The 20561-nt window shown below is 45.7% G+C and overlaps 1 protein-coding gene across 10 annotated transcripts in view; it reads left to right on the forward strand.

Annotated features, from left to right (window-relative positions):
• Positions 1-20561, forward strand: part of ARVCF (ARVCF delta catenin family member) — a 452118-nt gene that overhangs the window by 120545 nt on the left and 311012 nt on the right. For all 10 annotated transcript variants that reach the window (XM_033135996.1, XM_033136004.1, XM_033135999.1 and 7 more), the window contains exon 2: positions 19751-19831. The gene's annotated coding sequence lies outside the window, so the exon portion shown is untranslated. The remainder of the gene's footprint in view (positions 1-19750; positions 19832-20561) is intronic.

The raw sequence follows: 20561 nt of genomic DNA on the forward strand, positions 1-20561 counted from the left end.
GAGAAAAGTGGGGTATAAATGCCAGAAATAATAAGCTATCAGGCTCGTGCCATGGGGTGTTGGCAATCCAGGGTGCTTTCTCAGAGCTTCCATTTAAAGAAACTCCAGAAATCCTGTTCCAAGCCAATGTTCCACCAGACCCATTGGGGAGAAATCGCTCCTCTAATTCTGCATATTCCTGCAGACAGATCTTTTCGATGAAATGCTTTTAATGGCCTGCTTGTTCTGTGCTTTCTCGGTGTCCTTTGGGGGCACACCGATTCTTTTCACTCATGAAAAGGGGGCTTTTCAGGGTACATATGTTAGGAAAGAAGTGATGCATTCAGCTCAATAGCTAGTGGTTCCTACCCCCGCCCCCCACCTTTCTCTCTCTCTTGTTTTGTTTTTGGAGTTCGAGATCCTGCCAGCTTAATTGCTCAGCCGATGGATACTAGCTACTGGCAGCGTCCCATTGTCCTGCGTAATTAAAATTCGAGCAGAACGTCTGCTAAGCACGGAATCGTTTGACAGCGTCAGGTTGCAGAGTGCTTCTGGTTATTGCAATTATAACCAAATGGCTGCCGTTCTTGTTTGAGTGTGTTTATATAGTGGCTAATCTCTGTGTTTGTAAGGAATACAATCAAGAATGTTTCTTGGGGGGGGGGGGAATAGCGGGCTCCTTTGTAAATTCACAAAGTGTTGGCATCGGTTCGCTTCTTGGAGTTGTTGTGGTTCCCCCCTCCCTTTAAACTGTTAACAAAAACAATTCAGATTGCTTTGAAGAGACTGCATGGCTGTGGCATAGGGCAAGTGTAGGATCCTTTGCCGTTTTCTTCTTTGAAACCATTAAGCATTGGGGAGGAGGAGTGGGGGAGCCAGTATATAACGGGATCAGCAACCAGTTCCTCTGGAGAGGTACGGCTGAGCTGTGTTGAAAGGGAATTGGCGGCTATAAGAGGCAACTTCCAGCCTTTCAGGATACGGATTGCTACTTGAGGCTTCAGGATCACTCAAGTTTCAAGTCTCTCTGTATTCTCCTCCTGCTACCTGAGACAGAAAGCAAATAAGATTTCTGGAAACGCATTGCAGCAAGGAATCCACCTTCAAGATATTTTCCTGGCACAGGCTAGCAGGCAGGCTGCTCACGCTTATTGTGTTGTGTAAGGGAAATGAAGCACTGCAGGTGATGTAGCTTGGGCAGGTGCCTTCTAGATGTTGCTGGACCTCCAACTCCCATCGGCCCCAGCCAGCATGGCCAGTGTTCAGGGGTGTAGTCCAACATCATCTAGAGGGCACCGTATTGGCTACCCCTGAGCTAAGGTGAGACCTTGTGCTGTTCCAAGCTTACCCCAAATGTGCTTTCATAAAGGGTGAACCAGCCTGGTCTTAGTGTGGGAGGATGAGCTGTAGGCAACTGTCAAGTAGGAGCCAGACTCGGGTCAGAGCAGAAGGGTTCAGTCCCAGGAACACACCAAGAGTTGGAAGAATCCAGAAAGACTGGATCATTGCCAAAGTGAAATTCCAGTCCAAATCAGATAGAAGGGCCTTAGCTCAGCAGTAGAACAGTGGAGTGGAGTGGTTAGAGCATTGGACTAGGACCTGGGAGACCAAGGTTCACATCCCCGCTCAGCCATGACCTTGGGCCAGTCGCTCACTCTCAGCCTAACCTACCTCACGGGGTTGTTGTGAGGATCGAACGGACAGGAGAACTTGAGCCCCTTGGGGGAAACATGGGATATAAATGCAACAAACAAACATCTGTTTTTCATGAGGGAGCTCCAGAGTTCAACCCGTAGCATCTCCAGATAGGACCAGGAAATAATCCCTGTCTAAAATCCTCGAGGGCCATGCCAATTAGTTTAGACCAGGGTTTCCAAAACCTCCAGCTGTTTTTTGGACTACAGTCCCCATCATCCCTGCCCACTGGTCCTGCTAGCTAGGGATGATGGGAGTTGTAGTCCCAAAACACCTGGAGACCCAAGCTTGGGAAACCCTGATTTAGACACTGCTGAGCTTGGTAAACCAGTGGTTTGGTTCAGTATTAAGCAGCTTCCTAAGTTCCTAAGAAATCTTTTACACTCCTTTCCTTGGAGGACAATCAGTGATCAGTTTGGATTGGGGGGGGGGAGCCATTCCTGTACCTGGGAACTATTTCATTGCTCGGGGAGGTTTTCTCACCTGTAGCCTGGGGGCTGTGGATGGAGTTGAAGATTGTGGGTTGCAGCCCCGGTAGCCCTAGCAAGAAGTTCCTATAGCGTTTGAGTATAGTACGCACTTGCCACCTGCAGTTTTTATTGGTGCTTACTTTTAAAAATACATATTTTTTAAAAAGAAATAAATATGCCACCCAAGTTAATTGGATGCACCTCTTAGTCAATTAAAATGTTCTAATAATAATAGTTAATCATTTTATCATTTATACCCCGCCTGTCTTGGCTGGGTTTTCCCAGCCACTCCGGGCGGCTTCCAGCAAAACACAAAAACACAATAGTTCCAATAGATTGATTGAGATAATTGCTTAGCCGATTAAACGCTGCATCCTTGCTTTTTTATTCTTCCTATAGTACACATATTAACATAATTCACACAGAGAAATCCAAATCAACCTCCTTATTATTTCAGCATAATAATAATGCTGATAAAATCACATCAAACTTTTTTTTCATTTTTGTTTTAAAAGCAAGACTCTGTTTAAAAGCATGAAGAAAAAGTTGCTAGGCAGGAAGAAGAAAAATTAAACCTTTCATTTTTGATCTCAGAAGCAACGAATTAATGCTATTGATTGAATAGCTTTCCTGACCAAAAATAGAAAAAAGGTGGCATCCTTTTGAGAATGTTATTGGAGTGAAGAACTGATCTCCTACTGTTTTGTTGTTCAGCACGACAATCATTTATAAAAAGGCTGGTTATGGCACACCCTTGCAGCCTTGACTGCTGCTTCTGTTAAAAAGAGAACATACATGGTGTTAACATCTTAGGACAGCTTCATGGGAGATGTCATCCAAAACATCTGGAGGTCACCAAGGTAGGGTAGCAAGACCTCCAAAGTTGACCTGAAGTCTCCAGGTTTTTTTTGCCTCTTCCAGGGTTGCAGTGGGAGGGCTTGAATCTTCAGTTGTGGTGGTGGGGGGCGCGAGAGTGCCTTTGCTTTTTATTTCTACCAGCTCCATCTGGTACACAGGCTAAGACCCTACCTGCCCGCGGACTGTTTCGCCAGAGTGGTGCATGCTCTAGTTTGGTGCAGAGTGGTGCATGCTCCCGCTTGGACTACTGCAATGCGCTCTACGTGGGGCTACCTTTGAAGGTGACCCGGAAACTACAACTAACCCAGAATGTGGCAGCTAGGCTGGTGACTGGGAGCAGGGGTGGAGCAAAGGGGGTGCGGTGGGGTGGGCCACCCTGGGGCAGGGTGACACTTGGCGCACCCCCCGCGACTCCCAAGCCTACAGTGAGCAATGGCCATGACGGCCCATTCGGGCCGCTGGCAAAGCTGCAAAGCTCTCCCCTTTCCTCAGACTCGCTGGTAAAAAGCCTCACTCTGCAACTTGCTCGCTCACCTGCTTGGCGCTTTGCTTCCTTCCCGCTCGGACTGTGGGCAGAGGTGAGGGGCGGGCCAGTGAGGGGCGTCAGCGGCTCAAGAGAAGCGTCCACTCCTTCCCTGCCTCTCCCCTCCGCCCGCAGCCCGAGCAGGAAGGAAGCAAAGCGGCAAGCAGGTGAGCGAGCAAGCTGTGGAGCGAGGCTTTTTACTGGGCTGTGGGGCAACGGCGCCTCCCAAGCCGCTTTGCTTCCTTCCTGCTTGGGCTGCGAGTGGAGGCGAGGGGTGGGCCAGGGAGGGGTGGAGGCGGCCCACGAGAAGCATCCCCTCCCGCCCACCCTTCGCCTGGTGACTGGCCTCCCTCCTTCCTGGCTCTTCTTCGGTGCGCTCCAGGTGCCACGTCTCCGAGGGTGACAAGGCATGCGGTTTGCTGGTGGTGCTGCTCCAGCACCGCATGGACAGTGCCGGGATCTTCTGCTCGTGGCTGCAGCCACACATAGAGGACCCTCCATTTGCGGCTGCAGCCACGAGCAGACGATCCCAGCACCATCCATACAGCGCTGGAGCGCCGCCGATAGCATCCTGCTATGTAGCACGCATGCGCAGCATCGCTACATAGTGATGCATGTGTCGTACGTAGCGACGCTGCACATGCACGCTACATAGTGATGTGACGCCCCCAGGTGCATGTCATATTTGTCGCTCCGGGTGCCCGAGCAGCTTCCTACACCTCTGGCTGGGAGCGGCCACCGAGACCATATAACACCAGTCTTGAAAGGCCTGCATTGGCTCCCAGTACGTTTCTGAGCACAATTCAAAGTGTCGGTGCTGACCTTTAAAGCCCTAAATGGCCTTGGCCCTGTATACCTGAAAGAGTGTTTCCACCCCCATTGTTCAACCCGGACACTGAGGTCCAGTGCCGGGGGCTTTCTGGCGGTTCCCTCACTGCAAGAAGCAAAGTTACAGGGAACCAGGCAGAGGGCCTTTCTTACTAGTGGCGCCTGCCCTGTGGAACGCCCTCCCATCAGGTGTCAAAGAAATAAACAGCTGTCTGACATTTAGAAGACACCTGAAGGCAGCCCTGTTTAGGGAAGTTTTTAATAACTGGTGTTTTAATGTATTTTTAATCTTTTGTTGGAAGCCGCCCAGAGTGACTGGGGAAACCCAGCCAGATGGACGGGGTATAAATAAATTGTTGTTGTTATTGTTGTTGTTGTTGTTGTTTCTTAAAGAAGACTACACATACAGCATGGTCAATGATCAGTGATGATGGATGTCATAATCTAGCAATATCTGGTGGGCTGCAGATTCCCCATCTCTGACATATGCTTTGTGAACAGAAGGTCCCTGGCGTTGATGGTCAAAGACTCCCTGGGATGAATCACTGCCAGTCAGAGTAGACAACACTGCAGTTCAGGGACACAGTGCCTGAACTGGGATAGGCAACTTGCTTTGTAATACTGGGTTGAAATCATTTTAGCTCCAAGACACCAAGAAGTGATTACAAATGCCAGGTGAAGCTGGTCTTAGTGTTGTCCTTTTAGAACTCAGCTGGGAGGAGGTTGAGGGGGAAAGTAGAATTAGTTGTTTCTGCCTGTCATTGGCTCCAGTGCCACCTACTGTTGGCTCCCTGCCTTCTGCCAGTGTGGTGTAGTGGTTAAGAGTGGTAGACTCGTAATCTGGGGGACTGGGTTCGTGTCTCCGCTCCTCCACATGCAGCTGCTGGGTGACCTTGGGCTAGTCACACTTCTCTGAAGTCTCTCAGCCCCACTCACCTCACAGAGTGTTTGTTGTGGGGGAGGAAGGGAAAGGAGAATGTTAGCCGCTTTGAGACTCCTTCGGGTAGTGATAAAGCGGGATATCAAATCCAAACTCTTCTTCTTCTTCTGCCCCACCAATCGCAACGGGCACAAGCCATCACTGAGAAATACTGAACTAGAGCAGGAGTCAGCAAACTTTTCCAGCAGGGGGCTGGTCCACTGTCCCTCAGACCTTGTGGGGGGCCGGACTATATTTTGAAGGGAAAAAATGAACGAATTCCTATGCCCCACAAAGAACCCAGAGATGCATTTTAAATAAAAAGCACACATTCTACTCCATGGGTAGGCAAACTAAGGCCCGGGGGCCGGATCCGGCCCAATTGCCTTTTAAATCTGGCCCCCGGATGGTCTGGGAATCAGCGTGTTTTTACATGAGTAGAATGTGTCCTTTTATTTAAAATGCATCTCTGTGTTATTTGTGGGGCCTGCCTGGTGTTTTTACATGAGTAGAATGTGCGCTTTTATTTAACATGCATCTCTAGGTTCGTTGTGGGGCACAGGAATCCGTTCATTCCCCACTCCTAAAAAAATATTGCCCGCCCCCCCCCCAAGGTCTGAGGGACAGTGGACCAGCCCCCTGCTGAAAAAGTTTGCTGACCCCTGTTCTACTCATGTAAAAACATGCTGATTCCAGGGGCTGGATTTAAAAGGCAATTGGACCGGATCTGTCCCCCGGGCCTTAGTTTGCCTACCCATGGACTAGAGGAATGACTGCCATTTTGATAAAGAGAAAAAGAGGCTGCCACCATCTGATGGACTTCCAGGGAGCCTATTGTGCTATTCCTGAAGAAACTAGAGTCTCTTAAACTTAATTCATAAGCTCTGATGTTTAATGTTGCAATGATATAAGGAGCAAGGTGGCGTGTTAGGGCGAGGGATCCTGAAAACGAGATCTCCCTTCTCTCTGATTGCTCTGTAAAGAAAGGAAGAATTAAACTCTTGGCTTGGAGTCTGTTTAATGGACTGGGCAGCACAATTGGGTAATTCATCATCTAAAGGATATGAAACTCAATATTAGCATATAATGTAATAAACCCCTTTAAAAATTTGCATAAAAGGTGATTGCGTGTTGCATTTTAATTTAATTGGGTCCAATGAACCCTTGCACATATTAGGTTTTTTAAAAAAATCAAATGATGGCATTTCGTATTGGTTTCATGGCAAAATAAATTCCAAGGAGAGGCTCTTCTGTTGGCAGATAGGAATTTTAGGTTTGCCCATAATTATTTCTACTTGCCTATTAGAAAGTTGTTAATGTTCCATGGGCATAGTGCAAGGAACACTTGCTTGTTTCCCTTCCACCCTCAGTTTCTACGTGTCTTTTATTTGTAATTGGAAAACCGTACAAAAGGTAATGATCTCAGCTTTTCCACAGCACCTTCGCAGAAGAATTATGGTACATTAGCTTTAAGCAGTCAGCGATGTATAATTCAAGGGGGCTCAGTGAGTTTTGCAAATCTCCCGGCTGTGTACAGCTGTTAATTTGCAGAGTTCGTTGGAAAACAAATTTCGGATGTGCTGCGGCTTGATGCTGAGTTTCCATTGCGATGGTAGCACAGTTGGAATTGAGAGGTTCTATTTAGTTTGCATTTAAAGGTGAAATTACTTAATTTACGCTTTTCGAAAAGCAACCCCGAAACACAGCCATCCTTCAAAATTTGCACTTCGCTGAATTTTGCAGTGCCATTTCCCTAGCCAAGTAATGTGTACCAAAAATGTATATCCTAGGGTAAAGGTAAAGGGACCCCTAACCGTTAGGTCCATTCGCGGACAACTCTGGGGTTGTGGCGCTCATCTCGCTTTACTGGCCGAGGGAGCCGGCGTACAGCTTCCGGGTCATGTGGCCAGCATGACTAAGCTGCTTCTGGTGAAACCAGAGCAGTGCACGGAAACGTCGTTTACCTTCCTGCCGGAGCGGTACCTATTTATCTACTTGCACTTTGACATGCTTTTGAACTGCTAGATTGGCAGGAGCTGGGACCGAGCAATGGGAGCTCACCCCGTCGCAGGGATTTGAACTGCCAACCTTCCGATCAGCAGGCCTTAGGTTCTGTGGTTTAGACCACAGCGCCACCCACATCCCTCATATCCTAGGGTAGTTTGCACAATAGTACAAATATTAGTGAAACTAACACAATACTGTAAATGTATCATAAATGGTCTTGCAAAAATGTTTCTGTTAGGCAAAATTGCCTACAATTGTGTTTCTTAGGATAAATTTGCACAAAAATGCTGATGAATTTTCGTGGGGACTTTAAAAGTATGAATCGTTTTCCTTCACTCCTCATAAGAAACCCTTTAAGTCTGGGCTAGTATCTGCCCTAGCTTTTAATAAATTCTACTTAAATAACCAACAAAAACCTCTGGCAGTAACTTTGATATCCCAAATTAATTGAAATGATTACTTTCTGTTGAAATGAACTCAAAACATGTGCCTCACATCTGCTGTACCATAGCTTGAAGGAAGGTTTCAAAGTGCAACCTTTTAAAATATCTATCTATATAAAAGTATAAGCAGTGTGCTAGCCACTGCCTTTATTTATTCTCTTTTATGTGAATTAATACTGGAGAACCTCTTGAGAATATAAGAGCCTGCTGGATCAGGCCAATGGCACATCTAGTCCAGCATTTTTTACTCACGGGGGCCAAACAAATGCTTGCAGGAAACCTGCAAACAGGATTCGAACACAAGACCACTCTCCCCTCCCCGTCTATGGTGGCAGTGTGGCTTCAATGGCTGTTCCTTCTCCTCTTCTTTCTCCTGCCACCACCACCATCCACGGTACTGAAAATGTGCTTGGCCTTACTATCTGCCAAGGCCACAATAAAAACTAGGTTGTGGGACATTGAGCGCCAAGAACTCATAGCGGCAGCAGGCAAAACATGTCCCCCTCTTTATTTTCATCTTCCGTGGGCACATGAAACAAATTGTAATTATCTTGATTTTCTACTGAACCCCCCAGAAAGAAGGGCTTTTTCGTTGGCCAGGTTCAATGCAAATCCATCGAACTTCCTATTGGGAAGGTTCTCAGGCAGGGTGGAGGGTGAAAGGATTTGTCCATGCGATGACCACCAGGTGGAAAGCCTTGTTCATATGGTTTTTCACTGCAAACTTTACGACGATCTCCGCTGCCAATTCCTGGACCAGCTCTGTATCCCTAGAAGGAGACCAGAGTGGGAAGTCTTACATTTCCTACTAACGGGGACTGACCAGGAGCTTACCAAATTGGTAGCTCAATACCTACATTTGCTCTTTTCTCGTTGTAATATTCTGCAGTCGTCTGAGTTATCAGGAGTCCCAGAGATATGATCGTGGACAGCGGAGTCTTGTTTCTTTTCTCTTTTAACATAGTTTGTCCCACTGTGAAAGTATTAATCCGGTTCTGTTTTGTATGTATGTTTATTTGTTTGATGCCAATAAAAGGTTGATGATGATGCTTGGCCCTGATATTTTCAAATACTGCGGGGTGGGCAAAAGGGTTGGGTCCCTAGTAGCCTGTGATAGTCCTCTCCTCCATATGGGACATTGGCCTGATCCAGCAGTCTCTTCATATGCTGTTATTTATTTTTTTAAGGCTAGGGATGTCCCCTCCTTGATACCTGAGAGAGCAGCATTTGCTTGTAGAGCCAAAAGTACCATTACTGGGAAAGAGCAATAGCCAGGGGCGTAGCAAGGTAAATTGGTACCCGGGGGCAAATTTTTTTTTGTCAACCCCCCCCCAGGCATGGGAAGTTCAGGTGGTACCCGGTGCGGAAAATTTCGTGTCAACCCCCCATTGATTCCCCCCCTCCGCGCAAAAATTGTTTTGCGTTATTTCATATTTCCTTACAAAGGAATAATAAGAAGTAATAATAAAAAAACCTTTTATTTATATCCCGCCCTCCCCGGCTGAAGTCGGGCTCAGGGTGGCTAGCATCAGATACATAACATTGGTATAAAATCAAACAATAATTAAATTACCTCCTAAAAACATCTCAAAATCAAATTAAAGTCTAATTAGATGGCTTTCCACAGGGTTAGGGTTGGGAACAGTAAGTGCTCCACTGAAATGAAATTTCAGCCTTCACAACATAGGAAAACAGCCAAGTAAACAGCTATTTTGGTGGAGGAGGGTCAAGATATTAACCGATATGCATGAAATTTCATATATAACTATATAATCCCTAGTATAGTAAGATAAGACCTTCGGAGCAGGCATTTTCAAAAAAAAAATCCAAATTTTTTTGTCACCCCCTCCATTATGGAACGTAGGGCGGCCCACCCCCCTCACCCCCCTTGCTACACCCCTGGCAATAGCTCAATGCCTCCAGACGGCGCCGGGTTCAATGCCCACCATCTTCAAGTAAGGCAGGGAGAGATCCTTTTCTGAAACTTGGGAGAGCCGTTGCCCATCAATGCAGATAATATGGAGTTACCTGAATGCAACCGTCTGATTTAGTTTCAGGTAGCTTTCACTGTTCCTATGGTCTACTTAGATGAAAATTACTACAGTCATACCTTGGATCTCAAACGCTTTGGCTCCCAAACAGATTGGCTCCCAAACGATCAAAACCTGGAAGTGAGTGTCCTGGTTTTCGAATAATTTTTGGAAGCTGAACGTCCGGCGCGGCTTCTGATTGGCTGCAGGATGCTCCCAAAGCCAATTGGAAGCCGCACCTTGGTATATGAACGGTTCCGGGAGTCGAACGAACTATCGGAACGCATTCTGTTTGAGAACCAAGTTACAACTGTAGTTAAAAAAAACAAAAACAAATAAAATTTTTAAACAAGATTTGTATCCCACTTCATAATAACAGGAATAATACAAATCTATAGATAACATAAATCCTTAGCATCTGCTTCTGAAGGAAACTAGCAAGCTCCCTTAGTCAGAGAATGAGCCACTGGCTTTCTGGTAATTTTTCTAGACTTCTACTGCATCTACTGCATCTAATCGTTATTCGTTTTTTAGAGAAAACAAAATCATTTTTAATTTGCAGCAGTCTTCCCCCTCCTCAATCACCATAGGATGCTAAATGAACATTATCAGTTACAAGCATACCTTTATGGAAGGGGTTCCATTTAGAAAATAGGGCTTACTGTTTTGAAGCAATTCATAATAAACCAGTCTGGAATCCTGAGCGATAATCCACTTCTTAAGCACATAGCAAACCACCGGCATTTGATGGATGGGAGTCAGTGGGGTGGCCATGCTCTGGGAATTGATCCAATTGGGGCAGAAGCAGTTGGCGACTTCTGAACAAACCCCATTGGCATTGCTGCTGGAGGCAAATTCACAGTGTATCCGCTTTCAACCCCTGGCATCTCCCTCGAGGAAGAAGGCAATGCACTCAGGCAGCTGGCTCTAGTAAGCCACAGAGGAGCAGCCATGACAGGTTGGGGCATCTCCTCAGCAACCATCCAGCTCCTTTGCTGCCCACTGCTTCTCACCCTCCACTTCTGAGGTTGAAACGGTTTTGTAAGCGAGATGGACAGCAGAGCAGGATGGATGCTAAGGAGTTGCCCTGCCCTGGCTGTTCCTCCACAGCTCCCCTGAGCTGTCGTTCATGAGCCCTGTTCAGTTGTCCTGGAAGGGATGGTTGGATCAGGAAGAAGGAGGGAAAGGTCCTGAAGAGCTAGAAGGAAGTGATCTTGGGAAGGGTTTCAGCAGGTTCAGACCAGGGCAGGATTTAGGTTTGATGAGGCCCTAAGCTACTGAAGGTAATGGGGCCCTTTATATGTCCAGCTGCCCTTTGTCAACAACAAATGGTCACTGCTTTTTGTGTTGAATATATGTGATATGGTAATTTATGGACCTAATAGGTATCTAAAGCCATTTGCACATGTTGTCATGCAACCAGTCCATGCAGAATGTAGGCACCCTATACCGTGGTACCTCGGGTTAAGAACTTAATTCGTTCCAGAGGTCCGTTCTTAACCTGAAACTGTTCTTAACCTGAGGTACCACTTTAGCTAATGGGGCCTCCCGCTGCTGCTGCACCGCCGCACGATTTCTGTTCTCATCCTGAAGCAAAGTTCTTAACCTGAGGTACTATTTCTGGGTTAGCGGAGTCTGTAACCTGAAGCGTCTGCAACCTGAAGCATCTGTAACCTGAGGTACCACTGTATGTAGAAATGAGCAAACCAGTGATACTTTAGGAAGCAGGCTAGCAGGCGGGGCCCATTACTTACATCATGGGAGCCTAAACAACACAAAACACTGTTGCTGTATGTAGGTTTTATTTTATTTGTTTTTTTATCTTATATTTTGGAAATGTACATCCAGGTTTTTGTTGTTGTAGTTTTGTGGGGCCCCAAGAGAGTGGGGCCCTAAGCTATAGCTTGTTTTGCTTATATGTAAATCTGGCACTGGTTCAGACAGACAGACAGGCTTCATCTGATGTCTCAGATTTGGCAGAGGGAAAGGCGGTAAATCCTGGATCTGGATCCTGGGGAGAGGCTGTTAGAGAAATCAATAAAGTTTGGCTTCAGGATTAAGGATGATGAACTTTGCTCTGGCCAACAATTGAAGTGTGGATGTCACGAAGGATAAGGGGCTGAGGGTGGCTCTAGTTTCATTTTGCTCTAGCTACTGAAGATGTGCAAAGACGTTCTAACATGTTCAATGATCACAGGCTGCGAGCAGAGCAAAATAGCTGCTAGACGAGCAGATTTTAAAAGGGCAAACCTATTTTAGTCAGTTGTTGGAATCTTCTTGCAACTTTTGCCGTTTTTCACTTTTGCACATTCGAGGAAGCAGCTCGCGTGCTTGTTGCGTGTCATCTGCCATGTAGACATTTTGCACTTTGTGCAATGTTCAGAGCCCCTCATGGCACAGATGGGCAAGGTGGCTTCTTCTGATGGGCATATCAGAAAAGGAAAGTGATGCTGCTGGCCCTTGTTCCAGGTGATTATCTTGTGGTCTAAACATTGTGCCTGCCCCTCCTCAGGAGCAAGGTGTAGGGGAGGGATCACTCATTGACTCAACAACTTAACTTTCTCGATGGCCATGCACACAACTTGCTGTGCCCTTTAACCCTTGCCTTGCTCATGTACCATACCGAGTTGAGCTTTAAAGGTTGTGGCAGAAGCCGTAACTCGAGTTTGAGTTCTTCATCCCATGAGAGACCAGGAAAGCCACCCACTGCCTCCCACCTCTGCTGCTGCGATGGTCTAGAACAGGGGTCAGGAAACTTTTTCAGCAGGGGGCTGGTCCACTGTCCCTCAGACCTTGTGGGGGGCCGGACTATATTTTGAAATAAAAATAAAAATGAATGAATTCCTATGCCCCACAAATAACCCAGAGATGCATGTTAAATAAAAGTACACATTCTACTCATGTAAAAACACCAGGCAGGCCCCACAAATAACCCAGAGATGCATTTTAAATAGAAGGACACATTCTACTCATGTAAAAACACGCTGATTCTTGGACCGTCTGGGTGCCGGATTTAAAAAGCGATTGGGCCGGATCCGGCCCCCAGGCCTTAGTTTGCCTACCCATGGTCTAGAAGCTCTCACAATACTTTCATTGCACTGCAGTTCACAGCGCCATCTGTTGGCAGGTGGCAATGCAAACTGCAGTGTGACGACAGCCTTAGGGAAATATACTATAGGAGAGAGTTAATTTATGTGGCTAGTAACCATTGATTAGCTTATCTTCCACAGATTTGTCCAATCCTCTCTTAATCACGTTTTTGAGGCAGGAAATACAGATGTGGCATCTTCACTAGTATTTTTCAGTGGGTGTGAATAACTGATCTATGAAAAATGCAAGTGCCACTTAGTCTGAATCCATTATAACACTGATTTAGCTCTTGGCTGCATTCCATTGTCCGGATAGTCTTTAGAATATGTTTCTATACAATGTATTGTACTGTGTGTGTGTGTTTTCTGGATCAATAAAGTGTTTTTTGGGGGATAACTAATCTAATTCTCTCTGTGTGGCTCCGGCTTCTTATGAAGCAGGCCCAAAGCAAATAGACTTTTTCTTTTCTTTTTGTATTCGTAGTGTATTACATCTGCAATACAAAGAAGAAAAATTGTACTCATGACAAACACTAAAAACTCTATTTAAAAGATAAAAAGTATTTAGGATCATACTGATCTGGGAAATTACAGTCCCAATAGCAAAGAAATGGTTTCCATGTCTTCTCAAGGACATTATGTATACCAGTAATTTCATACATTGCAATTTTTCCATTTAAAAATCTTCCTATTAGGTTTTTAATATATAACAATATAGCCAACAATTACACAGCTCTCACTCTCAGTCTCTCTCTAATGAAATCCTATGTATAATTTCACCGATGTTTTTTTTTTAATGAATTGCAGTTTTCTGAGTTTTTGTAAGCAAGGGAAAGTTGCAAAGGGAATGATTACATTCTGTAGCTGTTACCTGGCAGAGGAAAATAAAATAATGGAAAACTGCATACAGTATTCCAATTTTCTATAGGCTTCTGATATTTTATTGCAGCCTTTGATGGAGGCATTTAATGAGTGCTGAGAGATGTCTAGATGTGGGAGTCAGATGGGCAGGTGACCCTCTCGTTAACTTCTTCCTCCGAAGAAAAGTATTTTATTTTTAATTTCAGTCGCTTTGCGTCTTCTGAGGGGTTATTCCTGATTTGTGTTCATGTGTGAGGGAGGTGATAATTAGCCGATTGGGGTCGATTCAGAATTCTGCAGGAGTGAAGCATGCTATGATCCACATCCAGGTAGTTTTTGCATGGTAGTGAAATATGCCAGTTAAACTATTATAGTATGTTCTCCCTAAGTGCAGAAACAGCTCAAGGTAACTCCTTAGGGTGACATGCATAAGGAAAGGAAAATTGGGCACTTCCCATATCCCCATGAGCAGGAAATCAGCAAGGGTGGTGAACCTTTGGCCTTCCAGATGTTGCCAAACTACAACTCCTGTCATCCCTGTTCATATGTAATGCTAAGCCAAGCTATGGTTAGGCATAAATGTCCAAGCATGCTGGCACTTGCAACAAAACGGTTGGTGACTTTTGTCCTCCTCCAGCCCTCCTGCTGCTGTTCTACCCAGAGCTAAACCACAATTTGGTTTATCATTACGTCTGAACCTGAGCTCATGGTTTGTCTCCCGCGAGCAAACCATGAGCAAGAAACCAAAAACAAGCCATCGCTACAAGCTTGCAGTTTGACTTGTGCTTGGAAATGGGCTGGAAGCCAGGGAAGTTACAACGGTACTTCGGGTTATATTCACCTCGGGTTATAAACACTTTGGGTTACAGACTCTGCTAACCTGGAAGTAGTACCTCGGGTTAAGAAATTTACCTCAGGATGAGAACAGAAATCGCGCGGTGGCGGCGCAGCGGCAGCGGGAGGCCCCATTAGCTAAAGTGGTACCTCAGGTTAAGAACAGTTTCAGGTTAAGAACGGACCTCCGGAACGAATTAAGTTCGCAACCAGAGGTACCACTGTTTTTCGATCCCAACAAGATAGGTTTCCACCAGCTGACCCCCAGTCAACCACCGGGTGGCTGTACTTTGAACTAAGTGTAGTGTTTAAACAGTCTTCAAAAGCAGGAGCGTGTACAACACAGCACAGGAGTCAACCCTAGATTCCCGCAAAGTTATGGATAACTGTGGCCATATCCCCTCTTTTGAACGATGAAGAGGCCGAGCAGAGTATTGGGTCTTTGTAGCTATCACAAGGCAGAGACAAAGGCACCTAGTTGGCCACTATGGATGCTGGACAGTTGGCCTGATCCAGCAGGCTTCTCTTATGTTCTTGTTAGATATGGTCTACATGACATGTGTCATGTTCTGCACAAGATGGGGGCCTTCTTTTCTCATGCATTTTGGCTGCTTGAGGGATTTTGATCTTGCAAAATTTTATTGTCAGAAAATATCTCTTCACATTAGTTGCTAGAGACGGTTGTCACCAGGATGGCTTAATTGTGCCTCTCCTTTTCATTTCTCTTAATGCTTGAAGGTATGCTTCAGTTGAATGAGTGTTACAAAAGAAAGAGCCCCAGAAACTGTACAGGAGTATGATTGGGGTAATTAGTTACAAGTGACAGAGAACAAGCAATTAGAAAAGCCATTACACTCCCCCCCAAAATCCTTTTTTCACATTCACCTTTTTCATCTGAGAGCTGTAAGATATTTGATTAAAACCCATGATAAAAGTATATCATTGGAAAGAGAGCCATGTTTTACAATGAAGTACAGGGTACAGTTTGGATTTTATTACATGTTAGGCACACAGCATCTCCTCCCCTTTTCTATTTTGCTCTGGTTCAGGTCATCAAAATGGACAGCAGCCAGGAATGGGGGGAAATGGGCACAGTATAATCAGCTTCATGCAATGCCGGAATCTCAACTAGATCATACATGACAAATGGCCACCCAACTTCTGCTTAAAAACCTCCAAGAAGGAGAGCCCATCACTTTTCATTCGAGTTTGTTCCACTGCCGAACAGTAGAAGTTCTTCCTGATGTTTAGTCAGAATCTCCTTTCTTGAGTCTATAGGTTTTGGAGGAGCAGAAAACAAACTTGCTCCATCTTCCACGTGACAGCCCTTTAGATATTTGAAGATGGCTGGCCTATCTTCTCTTAGTCTCCTCTTTTCCAGGCTAAACATACACAATTCCCTCAACCATTCCTCATAAGGTTTGGTTTCCAGATCCTTGTTAGGCTTGGTCGCCCTCCTCTCCACACATTCCAGCTTGTCAATACCCTGCTTAAACTGTGACACCCAGAACCGGACACACTACTCTTGGTGTGGCCTGAGGACGGCAGAATAGAGCAGTTCTATGACTTCCCTTAAGCAGGACACTAGATTTCTGTTGATGCAGCCTATAATAGCACTAGATTTTGATGCTGCATCACACTATTGACTCATGTTCAGCTCGTGGTCTACTAAGACCCCTTCTTACATGTACCACTGATAAGCCAGGTGTCTCCCAGCTTACATTTGTGCATCTGGTTCTTCCTGTCTAAGTGTAGGACCTTACCTTTGACCCTATTGAAATTCTTTTTGTTAGTTTTAGCCCAGTTCTCCAATCTGTTAGGGTCATCTTGAATTTTGTCCTCAGTGGCATTGCCTACCTCTCCCAGTTTGGCTAGCCTTCTCCTTCGTGAATCTGTCTAATCCTATCTTAAAGCCATCCAAGTTGGTGAGCATCACCACACCTTGCAGGGTGGTGAATTTTATAATTTAACTCTTACACCTCTTTCACTGTTGAAAATATACTTTTTTGGGGGGGGGGGTCTGTCCTAAATCCTCCAACATACAGCTTCATTGGATGTCACGGATTTCTAATGTTAAGAGAGAAGACTATCAGTGTCTACTAGCAATGGTGGCCATTCTCTGCTTCCACAGTTGGAGGCAGTGGTGCTTCTGAATACCAGTTGTTGGAAACAGCAGAAGGGGAGAGTGCTTCTTGTGCTCAGGTCCTGCTTGCATCTGGTTGGCCACTGTGAGAATAGAGGATGCTGAAGTAGATGGGCCATTCTCAGCCTTCTCTTCTGCAGGCTAAACAAACCCAACTCCCTCCATCATCTCTAATAAGGCTTGGTTTCCAAATACTTTAGCATCCCTTTATCTTTTCTTCCGCCATTTTGTCCTTCTTTCTTTGGCGATCACTCGTAGCCAAGTAAGATTGTCTTCCATAAACACTGTTTTAACCATTCTGGATCCACACATTCTTCTGAAATGGAAAGCGTAATGCTGGGGGTCAACAAAAGAGGCTTAAAGACTCTCTCAAGGCAAATCTAAAAAAAAATGTAGTATAAACACCGACAACTGGGAAACACTGGCCTGCAAGCGCTCCAATTGGAGAACAGCCTTTACCAAAGATGTCATGGGCTTCAAAGATTCTCAAACTCAGGATGAAACGTGCTAAGAGGAAGGCACACTTGGCAAACCCTCACCGTGATCAACTCCTGTCCGGAAACCTATGTCCCCACTATGCCCCACCTTTGGCTGCAACGACATCATTACCACCTACAGTTCCCTTTCTAGGGACCTTTTCGATAATCCTTTTGATGTTGGTGAAACCATGGAGACTGCGGTTATAAAAAGCAAAGGTTGTCTGTATAGAAGGGAGAAGAGAGGGGAGGGGAAAGGAAGAATGCCCCCATGAATCAGAGGCCGAGTAGTGTATTAAACGTTGGTGTTTAGATAGCGGTGTTGAGAATGCACAGAATACACTTAGGCTGTTGCGATGGGTAGAAGGACCAGAAAGATGAACGGAATCAAAAGGAACATTAAGTGAATCTGAAGGCTAATGAGATTTCCCTCCAAACTTGTTCCAACATCAGAGAACTCCATTCTTTGCTGTAGAAGGAAATTATGCGGAGACATTTCAGAGAGGATCCTAGTAGAAGAGACAGTTTGATTGCTGGACATGTTCCTCAGCCAGGGCATCAAGATCGTTTAGCCTTTTCATTGGCAATATGTGTCAATTATACCTTTCCCTTAAATTCTGAGAAGCCTCTTTTCACTTCGTTTGTCTGCTCCCCTCCAATGATGTGCTGGTAAGCTATAGTACTTCAGGAGGGAAGTTACACTCAGTGCTGATACAGCACTCATTACGGCTCTATTAGGCATTGCCCAAGGGTGGCTTGTGGCCTGGGCTTCTTCATTTAGAAACCACCCCACACTCTGCAACCTGAGCCAATGATGTAGACATGGCAAGGTGGATTGACTTGAGTGAAGTGTTCTAACTTGAGATGGATTCGCAAGTGTTTTATGTTAGTTTTATTCTTCTGGATTTCCACCTGAATCAGCCTTGCCAAAGCCTGATGATTATCGGTTTGCAGTTATGCGGAGGTGGGCTTTTTCCACCGGTGTCACTATTGTTTATGGGAAGCTCTCCCTGGCGAAATACAAGAGAATGCCCATCTGTATTGGCATTCTGCCAGCTTTTGAAAGCAAACCTGCTTGTATGGGCATTCCCTTGATCTCTTGACCTGAGCATCCTGTTTTAATTGCTGTGTTGTTCTAATGGACCTGCTTCATTGCATATTTTAAATGGCAGGTGTTTACAGCCGTACCTCAGAAGTCGAACGGAATCTGTCCAGAAGTCTGTTCGACTTCCAAAACATTCGGAAAGCAAGGCGCAGCTTCCGATGGGCTGCAGGAAGCTCCTGCAGCCCATCGGAAGCTGCAGAAGCTGAGCTAGATGTTCGGGTTCCAAAGAACATTCACAAACTGGAACACTCACTTCCGGCTTTGTGGCGTTCGGGAGCCAAAACGTTCGACTCGCAAGGCATTCCAGAACCAAGGTACGACTGTATTTTTTAATGCATGTGTCAGGGAACTATCCCCGACTCAGTGCACAGTGGTGCAAGGGCTCTCAAGATGTTACAGAGAGCCCCAGTCCCACCTTGCCAGCAGTACCTCCTCTAGCAGCGGGAGGAGTGGTGAGGCATCCAGCGAGGAGGGGGAGGTCTCTCAGGGGGAAAGGAGCCGAGGCTCTGGGGATGCACGAGAGACCCAGCACTCACACAGTTCAGCGGGCGATACAGGGGGTGCGCAGCTTCCATCACCCCAAAGGCGTCTTGGGGTGAAACGAAAAGATGGGAGGTGGGGTTTTCATATCCCTAAACTCTTTTGTTGGGGTCAGAACCGGAAGGGACCATTCCCGGATTCTGACACTGCTTGATACATACATGAACTTTTTAGCTCTGCACTGTACATAGTTTGCACAATAAAAACCTTAAAGGAAACAGCGGAGTTCTGGCTGCTTACTCATGAGCAACTAATTGAGTACCTTACAGCATGTGCAACCGATTTTTATGCTTGTAAATAACTTAGAAGTCTATTTTGGCATTGGCCAGTATATAGAGGATGAGATGGTTTGACAGTGTTCTCGAAGCGACTAGCATGAGCTTGGCCAAACTGCGGGAGGCAGTGAAAGATAGGCGTGCCTGGCGTGTTCTGGTCCATGGGGTCACGAAGAGTCGGACATGACCGAACGACTGAACAACAACAAAATATATATGGAGAGAGAGAATGGCTAGTTTGTTTACATGCTCACACACTCCTCTCCTGGGTAAGCAAGGAACATTATCAGAAGGACACATTGTAGGCAGGCATAAATAGTCAAGGAAGGTACCAAGCAGGGCTGGTGAAAGGTGTGAGCTCCGAGCATCCAAAGGGTCAAATAGACAGACCTGGAGGGCAACATTTGGCCTCTGTGCCTGACGATCCCTACCCTGGACCACATTGGTTCTTCACCTGTGAGAAATCTCCCCAGCATCCAGGATAGCAACAATGAAAGAAATCCTTTGTTCTCTCTCCCCCACACAGCGTTGTGGTTTTGTTTTGTTTTGTTTTTCTGTGAAAGTTATGCTAAAAGCTTAGGATCTTTTATTGCGGAACTTTTGCCCACTTTTGTAAACATATTCATTCCCTTTGCGTTGTTGTGTTATTGAAGGTGTCTTTCTTTTCCTTGACAGTTTTCATCAAGCTAGGAATTCCCTGGGCTTAATATCAAGCAGGAGGATTCAGCTGTAAGGAGAGGAGCCTTCAGAAAAGAGGTATTGAACTCCTGCACTTGATTCCATGCTCTGTTCCTCCTGTGATGCTCTGTTCCTTTGATATTACATAAAAAAACCTTTTTTAATTCACAGAAGTCCTTGCTGCTTCCTGTGTTCCAATTAATTCTTGCTGTAATTAATTGGATTCCCCATTTGCTACTGATCATCAGCCCGAAGTGTGTGGTGTTTGTTGCTGCAGCTGATTCTCCATTGTGAATGGAAGGTTGGGATGGGCTGAGTTGGAAGGGCAGAGCCTGAGAGCTTTGAGATATAATGTCAGAAACTTGACGTTTCCAGCAGGACTGGAAATTTGCTGCTAAGTCTGCTGGGTGGCTGTGAAATGGGAACAAGGCAAAGGAGCTTTTTGCTAGCAAAATTAGCATTCCAAAGTATTATTTGAGCTTCACTTTTCCATGCCATTTGTGAGGAAGGGGTGTCTGTTGCTCAGTGGTAGAACATCTACCTGAAATGCTGGAGAGTAATTGTCTTCTCTCCTTGGTGATCACTCGTAGCTGAGTAAGATTGTCTTCCATAAACACAGTTTTAAAAGTGAGTCTGTAAGTGACTGTGGAGGCCAATTCTAGATCTACACATCCTTCCACAATGGGGACAGAAGTTTCCGGTCAGGAGTTGATCACGGTGAAGGTTTGCCAAGCGTGCCTTCCTCTTAGCACGTTTCTCCCTTGTGTCTTGAGTTCGGTTGTCTTCAAAGCCCATGACACCTTTGGTG

The sequence above is a fragment of the Lacerta agilis genome, chromosome 17 (genome assembly GCF_009819535.1).
Source record: "Lacerta agilis isolate rLacAgi1 chromosome 17, rLacAgi1.pri, whole genome shotgun sequence".
In the NCBI taxonomy this organism is placed as follows: Eukaryota; Metazoa; Chordata; class Lepidosauria; order Squamata; family Lacertidae; genus Lacerta; species Lacerta agilis.